Source organism: Lycium barbarum, chromosome 5, assembly GCF_019175385.1.
Source record: "Lycium barbarum isolate Lr01 chromosome 5, ASM1917538v2, whole genome shotgun sequence".
Lineage (NCBI taxonomy): Eukaryota > Viridiplantae > Streptophyta > Magnoliopsida > Solanales > Solanaceae > Lycium > Lycium barbarum.
The window spans coordinates 52904382-52914321 of NC_083341.1; positions in this window are offsets into that span (position 1 = coordinate 52904382).

A 9940-nucleotide genomic window follows, 5' to 3' on the forward strand; every position below is an offset into this window, starting at 1 on the left:
CAAAACATCTAAGGTAATTTCTTGATCAATTACCATCATTACTTCATCATTCTAATATTAAATTGACACTAGTTCATCTTCCCAAACCCTAGATTCTTGAAAACTCAAGAAAGGAGAAGAAGGGGGCATGTGGAATTTTGTCTAAAAGGTAAGATTTCTGATTTTTCTGGGATTCTTAATGAGGTTGGGACTAGTGTAGAGCATACTACAAAATTAGAATTCACTAATGATTCACATGAGGATTCAAGAACAAGTTTTAAGGCTAGAAAAGCCCTAGTTTTTCGAATAAGGGTAGAAATCGCTAGAATCGATTAAAGTTCTAATCTTTATCATCTAAACCTATTGTAGTGTGATTGTTGAACCTTGAAAATTCTGTTGATACCATGTTAGCGGGAGTTGAGGTATGTCTCTTTTAAAAATCCTTTTTGACTATAAAGGTGATTTGTATGTCTACTTTTGAAGTATGTCTCTTTTTCAACATACTCTTTCAAACGTTTAAGGTGTTGTTTGGTAAGGTTTGTGTGCGTGTGGGACAAGCCCGCATTAAAGCTTTATGTGTATTATAGTATATATATATGTATACATGATCTTCACTTATCAATGGATGAATGAAATTGAAATATTAAGCTTTGGTCTTCGAACTCGAATTACCCAACAAGGGGCGTTTAAAATTGATTTTTGGAAAGCTTGGATAATTCATGAGTTTGCTCTATGAACGGATTGTGTTGAACTTGAAACTTACTTATTAACTTGATCCTGATTTCTAAACCTGTAAATGAGTTGATGCACCCCCATTAATGGGATGATAAACATAATCCATAATGAGTGATTCGGCTTCTATGCTATGATTGTGATTCGGCTATTATGCCATGATTTCTATTGTTTGCGTTTTGCCTAGCTACTCGAGAGGAAGGGTAGTCACTATGGATCCTAGTGGGGTTAGCCTAGCCCTTCGGGAGGAAGAGTGGCCATCGAGGGTTCGTCACCCTAGTGTGGTATTAGCCTAGCCATTTGGGAGGAAGAGTGGCCATTGAGGGTTCATTACCCCGGTGTGGTATTGGCCTAGCCTTTCGGGAGGAAGAGTGGCCATCGAGGGTTCGTCACCCCGGTGTGGTATTGGCCTAGCTAGTCGGGAGGAAAAGTAGTCATTGGGTAGATAATCCCGATGTGGTGCTTTTATGCAGTTTAGGGAACCTTAAATGGTCATCCCTTCGTTATATTGATTTGGGCTTGTATTGGCATGTGTGATACTTTGGTTGCCTGTGAGTGGCTTGTTGATGATCTTGAATTCATGATTGAAAAGACTTAAATGTAATAAATGACATTAATAAGTTGAAGGTGATTTATTTCTTCGTGAATGAATTCCATTAATGGTTTTATTAAGTTGATGATTTATTCTACCTCTGAATTTCGAATTACTTTAACTGACACTGTCTTACCAACCTTTATTATACTATTTTGTTATATTAACTATTGTCCTGGAGAGACTCACTTAGTACCTAGTACTCAGGCATATCATTGTTGTTTTGATGGTGTGTCAGGTAATGTTGAGGAGCAGGTTTGTGATACGCCTACGACTTAAGAGAACTTGCTGCTTTCGAGACTATTCGGTGAGCCTACATGATTGTTCGTGGGGCACCATTCTATCAGTACGTATTTATTTCAATTTTTCGGGTTGCATCCTGATGAGTGAGACATTTATTTATTATCTTAGAAGCTCCATAGATAGTTGTCAGATTGTGGGTAGTATGTTGGAGTCTCGTATGACTCGTTGAGGCATTTTGCCACGTTTTACAACTAAGTATTTTGATTTGACTTTCGGTGAAATTATCTCTAAGAATGATTATGCTTTCATTTAGTTATAAATGACTTGTTTTATATTTATTAAGACAATTGCTTAATAGAAAGGGTTAGGTGTTTATTGATTACAATAAGGTGCTTCCGATGTCGTTAATAGCATCGGATGCCTGTTACGTTCAGGGTCGGGTTTGGGACGTGACAATTTAGGATGCCCAAGGTTGTTGCATACCAATCTCCTCCAGTTGACCTCAGGGAATCACCATTCAGTTTATTATACATCTGTTTGATAGAGTAGTTCGATTTCTGTATAAGCTCTTCCTCATTGATTCCTGCACTAGTCAAATCTTTACGAATTGCTAGCACCTTTCATACCACCCATGAAGCCTGCTTTGGGTTCACATCCCATTCCTTACTGCATTTTATATAGTAGACATGAACACATCTCACCTGGAGCCTAACTTTCTTACAACATATGTTCCATAGTAGCTTCCTAATAACAACAATGTTGTAATATCCCAACCTCGGTGAGGCGTGATTGGCACCTGGCACCTTACTGGGGCCGAGCGAACCAAACTGTAACTCGCATCATCTATGTCTCCAATGACAAAATAAGGCCAAGAAGGCCAACTATGAATATAATATCATGCATATGTATATGTACAATAAGCCCACGATGCCGTCATAACAACTAACAAGGCATGACTAAGTTGTATACAAGAAACTATCTGCAAAGCCTCTAAGAACACGACCAAAGTATATAAGTCGGGACAGGGCCCCCGACATAACCATAACACAGGAATACATATACAAACCCAGACTCGGCAATGCTCCAGGAAGAAGTGGAGCTCACCAATTAAAACTGGTACCTGGAGGCAACCTACTGTGGAGGGTCCTCGTCTCGTTTGTCTACTCCTGCGGGCATGAACGCAGCGTCCCCAAACAAAAGGACGTCAGTACGAATAATGTACTGAGTATGTAAGGCGGAAAATGTAACATAATAAACATATACTGCAAAGAAAAAGGATAAGAAGCAACCTGGCACTTCTGACATACCAATGAGAATCTATTATGCATATCTCTCTAAACTCTCATAGATTTAACTATATCTATGTACAATGCTGTGTCTCTAACTTACTAATCGTCCTGGTGCTAATGACCCAACTGATCAGTGGTAACTGCCCAACCGGCCGTAGCTCGATGGTAATAACTGTCCAACTGGCTGCAGACCAGTGGTAAATATGAATGCATGTGCTGCAGAACGTGCAACCCGATCCAAATATGAATACATGTGCTGCGAACATACAACCCGGTCCAAATATGAATACATGTGCTGTGGAACGTGCAGCCTGATCCAGATATGAATACATGTTTTGCGGAGCGTGCAGCCCGATCCAAATATGAATACATATGCTGCGGAACGTGCAACCTGATCCAAATATGAATACATGTGCTGCGGAACGTGCAGCCCGATCCAAATATGAATACATGTGCTGCGGAATCTGCAGCCCGATCCAAATATCCTCTATTGGTACCCTTTATATACTTCTAGTACTCATTCTTTACCTATTAGCTTCTAAGCTCTTCTCATGGTCATCACTTATCCGTTAATGCCTACATGATCGCATAAGACTTATAAGCATATTTCTGAGCCATTAGGACTTCTTCCCGATTAACTAAACCTTAAACAAATCCTGAGATACATCATAAACCTCTCTTCTAGCATTAAATACCTCATTAGGGATCTTCTACTAGCTCACGATTCATGTCCTATAAAACATTCCTTAAGAGCACATTTCTAAATTCATCGGAGTGACGTAAGGTCGGTAAACTACCGATTTCCATTATGGAGCTAACATTATTGGCACATCTCACCTTGAAGGAACAATAATCATAAGGTGCGACCAACATCAATAACATCTTAAGAACATCAAGAATGTATGCTTCTAGCATTTCTATGAGAGGAATCATTATGGACATCCTTTGTAAAAGTTCATAACAATAGGATCATGCCTTAAGAAAGAAAGGGATAGCCTTAATATACCTTGTCGTCTCCTTAACTACTTAACGCTTATCCTCCCGAACTTACAAATCTACATTAAAGATGATTCGCACCAAGGTTAAGTCGTTGAAACGCTTATAAGATCAAACTACTGTAATTGGTAAGCTAACAAAAATCGGACAGCATTTCCCCTATATCATCTACTTCCTCCAATTTCCAAAACAGCTCCCAAACATCAATAACAACATCAACAACAACATAATCAAGATACTAGATAACAAAAATATACAAATCCATCCGAAGGTTCCTTCCAAAATCAGTCCATAGGCCAACAACATCGACATATCAAACTACGACATTTATGCCACGTTTTCCTTTACTTTAAACTATTAAAATCCTCCAAAAACAACTTAATATCAAAGTCAATATGAAGGACATACCTTATACTTGAAGAACTTCAACTCACACAACTTTCTTCAAAACCAAACTCACTACAACATCACGTAGAAGCAAGAACAATCACTTTCCACGGACTAGTTTAGCGTAATCTTGTTGAATTCTTGATCTAATGGGCTATAAGTTCTTAGGGGATGTGTTAGGAGGTTTCTAGAACTCATGAGGGTGTATAATGATGAAAATGTGGGGTTTATGGGGGTATTTATACACCTTGAAAGTCGGTTCCACCGACTCCAAAATTAGCCTTCGCATTCGCGAGGCCTTTGGCTCGCGTTCGCGAAGAGCCTCTGTCAGCCCATTTTCAAGCGCCCATAACTCTCTACTCTGATGTCAGATCGATAAACAGTTTGTTGCATTGGAAACTAGACTCAATGAACTTTAATTTACATAGGTTATGGATTCCGTAACTCCTCGTATTCTAGGAGATATACCCCTCTAAAGTTGATCCAAAATTGCTGTTCAAAATTCTCCCAAATTTTCTCAAATTTTCGACAAACTTTTTTTCTTCTATTTGTTTGATCCCGGAACCTTTAGACACTTGCTTAGAACTTGTTAAAAGTATTCCTTAACCTTATAAGGGTTCCATAACCTCTCTGAGCTGGCGTTAGTTTACTTACAACGTAAACGACGTGAAAATTTTTGTGGTGTAACAAATGTTCCATGTACCAATGTCAAGATAGTTTAGCCCACCTGCTTCCCTGGGACTGCAAATCTTTTCCCATGACAACAGAGCCTTCTTGGACAACTCTGCTCCACCAATCCACAAATATGTTTGACATGTTGCTTTTATCAGTTTCACCACTTAGAAGGTAAGACCAATACTTGAGACCAACATGTTTGTATAGAAAAAATCACATTTTTTATCAATTGGATCCTCCCTGCATATGACAGCAACTTTGATGTCCAGTTGGTCACCTTGCCTATCATTTTCTCTAAGAGTGGTTTGAACTGCATAGTTTTGATCCTACTAGTTCTAGACAGTAATCTTGACTCATTCCTCCAAAGAAAACAAAGCTCTTTTCTTTGTTTTCTATGAGCCCAAAAGCCCTTGAGAATTCCTGAAAGCAATCAAACAACATTCCTATAGAATGTATCTCACCCCTACAGAACAACAGTAAATCATCTGGGAACCCCAATTTTATAACTTCCATCTTCTCACATTTGGGATGGTAGTTGAAATCTGGTTGGTGTCTCCGTTTCTTTAGGATTCTTATAAAGTATTCCATGCCTAAGACAAAGAGAAATTGGGACATAAGGCCCCCTTGTCTTAGACCCCTATTTGCTTGGAAAGAGCTATAGTTTCTCGATTCATACGAATAAAAAAAGAGATTGTTATGAGGCATTCCATTACCCTCTGTATGAATATCCATGGGAAATTCATATAGGCCATCACCTGTTCAATCAAGGTCCATTCCAATGAATCATAAGGGTTTTACATATCCACCTTCATCATGCACCTAGGGGATATGTTCTTTCTTTCATAACCTTTTACTGACTCATGGCTAAGGATTATGCTGTCATTAATCATTCTTCCTGGCACAAAAGCTGATTGAAGATAATTAATTAAGAAAGCCATGACATTTTGTAATCTGGTTGTCATCACTTTAGATATGACCTTGTATAGTCCTGTACAACAAGAAAGTGGCCTGAACTCCTTCACTTGGGATGGGTGCTTCACTTTGGTGATAAGGGCAATAGAGATGAAATTCATTGGCCTATGCATTTTACTAGTACCTATGACTGTCCAAGCTCTCTTGAAGAAATAAGAGTTAAATCCATCTCCTACTGGTGCTTGCAAATCATCAATCCCCTGTATAGAATCATAAATTTCCTCCTTTGTCACTAACTGAATAAGCATGAGTTACTGGCTTCTGGTCAGCACTAATCCATCCGAGCAAATGACTAGATTGATTGCTGTCAAGGAACTTCCAGCAGTACGATTGTTTACAAAACCCCACTATTTCCTCCTGAATCCCTTGGTCAATATGTATCCAGTCCCCTGAACCATTAAGTAGTTTGGTTATTTTGTTTTGGGCAATTCCATTCTTAATGTTTGCAAAGAAATAGGATGTATTTGAGTCCCTAAGTTTCAACCATTGGATTCATGACTTTTGCCTATAGATTTATTCTTCAATATTTTTCCACTTCTCCAGTTCTACCTTTAACTCTTTTTCCCACAAAAAAAATTGTTGAGCTTGTCTATGGTTCCTCATCTGTTCTTGCAGCACAACCAGTTCTTGCCTAATTGTTTTCACTTTGTTAGGCGCATTTGAAAATTCCTGGCTATTAAGTGATTTCATTTCCTTTTTAACACACTGTAATCTCCTCCATACTGACTGCAACAGAGTACCAGTTTTATGTGTTTACAGCCTTTTGCCACTTTCTCAAGAAACTTTGGATGTTTTGCTAAATGTTTAAGGAATCTAAATGGTCTCATCCTTCTTCTTTCTTGAGTTGTCAATGTGATTGCCATATGAGAATGATCAAATACCTCAGGGTCTAGCAAAGAACCTCAAGATATGGTATTGACAACATTCATTCCTAATTTTCCAGATCCCTATCAATTCTACTGAATTCATGGTTGTTGGTCCAAGTATAATGACAAGCTAAAACATGTGTCAAGATCACCTGAAAATCGAAGATCACATCATAAAACAAGTCTTTAACGTCATATATCCTAGTCTTACCAATCAGGACACGTAGTATTTCTCTGTAGCTTTTCCTTCCTGGACTTCTGTAACAACATCTCACAGCTCATAACAGGTCTAACCTATCATACACAAGTCATGTGAACATATAAATTGTAATGCTAACTACTCGTATCGTCTCGTACCTATGTACTAGCTACGAGACTTGTAAGTCTGTACTTTCCCGGCTCACGTACCGGTATTATCATTTCTTACCCAACCATTAAGCCGGTACTTCTGGACTAGCGTATCCGTCATCTACCGGGCTCTCATGCCTGTACTGCTAGGCTAGCACTCCTACACTTGCCAGGTCTTCAGACCTGTCCGTTATGCGCATCTACGTAACATCAACATACCTCCACAAGTGAGAGTTTTCATATCACTTCTACCAAGGTCGTCAAAGCACATTACAAGAAGTATCCATCCATCAAATAGGAATCAAATCTCATCCTCATTACATATATCAGCAACAAACAACTCGCATAGGGTTACTCCCTATCGTCCTTGTGCTATAATTCCCATAAGAGAGTCACTACAGCTTGTAAACACTTACTAAATGGAACAAGAAACTACTCACAAGTGCATGGAACTGTACATATCAAGGTACTACTAACTAAGACATATATGGAGCTAGTAATAAGCATGGGTAGAACAATCCTTACGAGTGGTCATTTTACCACATGAGTTCTTAGGTTGGAGGCGTTGTGGTTCACATGCATTTTCGGACAAAACAAGGGATTACCAATGAACATATGGAACTTGTATTACAAAGGCAACATTACATAAGGAAGCGTATATAACTATCTAGCACATATACGGAGCAACTCATACTAAGCATCATTATACGAGGGATGCTTGTACGAGGAAGTCGCTATAACTTAGTTGCATTTCCTCGTGTGAGTGGTCTGATTCATTTGATATTAGAGGGGGATCATAGTTTCAGGTATTATATTCATCCGAGTGTGACTAAGATGTATCATGATATCAGACAGCACTACTGGTGGGGTAGAATGAAAAGAGATATTACATATTTCGTTGCTCAGTGTTTGAATTTTTAGCAAGTCAAGTATAAGCACCAGAGACTTGGCAGTATGCTTCAGAGGATGCTCATTCCCTAGTGGAAGTGGGAGAGGATAGCCATGGTGTTACATCCGACATTTTCGCTTATTCGAAAAATTCAAGACAAATTGACTTGTGACGAATAAGGCCACAATTGACCCCTTACTTGGTATGAAGGTGTAGGTTGTGAATACAATGGTGTGGAATTACGAAAGGTGGCCAAGGGCAAAATTGGAATTTTGGAAACTTGCCGTATGAATTGCAAAATATAGCCAAAGTGGGCTCAACAAAATAAAATAAAAAATGAGGCCCAAGTGGGATAGGCCCAACCGGCCACCACACATCCAAGCCCATGGATTAAATAAATTCCATGGGAAATTATATAAAATGGATAAGTATTTAGAAACTTCAAGAAAAAGGAAATAGGAACAAACAAAAGAGAGAGAGGGAGCATTTGGGTTTGAGGAGAAAACAAAAGAGAAAAGAAAGAAAAATTTTGGGAGCCAAATCTTTGATTTAAAAATCCAAGTCTTGTGAGATTAGTACTAAGCTCAAGGTCCTCTACAAGTTAATATAAGTATTGTGGCAAGAAAACAATTTTAACCTCCAAGTGAAGAACTTGAAGAAAGGTAAGGATTTCATGCTTTTGCTATGTTATGAATGGTATATGTATGTTGTAGTATGTGTGAATGAGTGAAAAACATGGAAATTTTGTGAGTTGAAAATCATGCATGTTGGCCGAATTTATGCATGAATTGTATGTTTAAGATGGCTTGAATTCATGTTGTAATTTAGTTGTAGCATGATGGAAATTGTGTTAGAAATGAAAGTGGAATGGATTAGTGAAAATTGGAAAATATAGGAGGTGGCCGTGTGGTGCTATGTTGAGTATGGAATATGAATTTGATCTTGTTTTCATGCTAAGTGTGTTATGGTGAAGTGAATGGAAAGATGACGATCTTTATTATCTTGGAAAAAAAATGGTTATTAAGTTGTTGTAGGAGAATATGCAACTTTGTTAGGATTTATCTAAAAATGGAAATGGAAGTATCAAGAGGCAAATTATGATCATTGTTGATGAATTTGGAAGATGGAATTGTATAATGAACTTGTATGTGGATGGTTAGGAAAAATTGGGAAAGTAGTGACTTAACGGAAAGTTTGAATGTTTGCGTATCTTATGAATATGGTGTGAAAATGGTATGGATGCCTCCGATGTATGTCGTAATGAATTTGATGGATGATGAATATGAAAATAATGAGTTTGGTTTGGAAATGTAAGTTTGAAACGAAAGACGTTCCGTTATGTCGAAAGATGGCTAATGATGCCATAGTGTATGTTTTAATGTCTATTGATGTTTTGATGTCATTTCTGGGTTGTTGTGTTGATGAATTGAGCCGAGCTAAGTCTCGGGGATGTCTTATATACAGAGGAAATGCTGCCGAAATTTCGGTAGGCAAATATGTGTAAAGTTGGAATATTGAAAGTTTGAAACTAACAAATGGTAAACTTGACCATTTCCAGATTTTGGACGAAATTTGGATTGACGCCAAGCGAGCATAAGGCGCCATCGAGGTATGTGAAGCATTTCCCTTTGTTCCTAGGCATGTTCTGGATGTGATAGGCTCGGCCACGAGCCGTAAGTACGACTCCGTTCCCCGGAATTCGAGACGGAAAACCGCTCCAATTCCTTCAATCCAATTGAAGCTATTTTCTTACAAATTGCCTTTAAAGTGAATTTTTGTACAAAACTTCCCTAAACGGAGTCGGAACACTTCCAAACGACTATGGATGACCTCATAAGGTCTATTAGCAGTAATTTACGTATGTAGCCTCGAGTTGGTCCGAGGCGGGCCCACAAGGCACGGTACCTTCTGTATAATTGTAAATACTTCCGTTTTGGTCTGATTTTCTCTAAAAACCTCTGGACTATTCTTT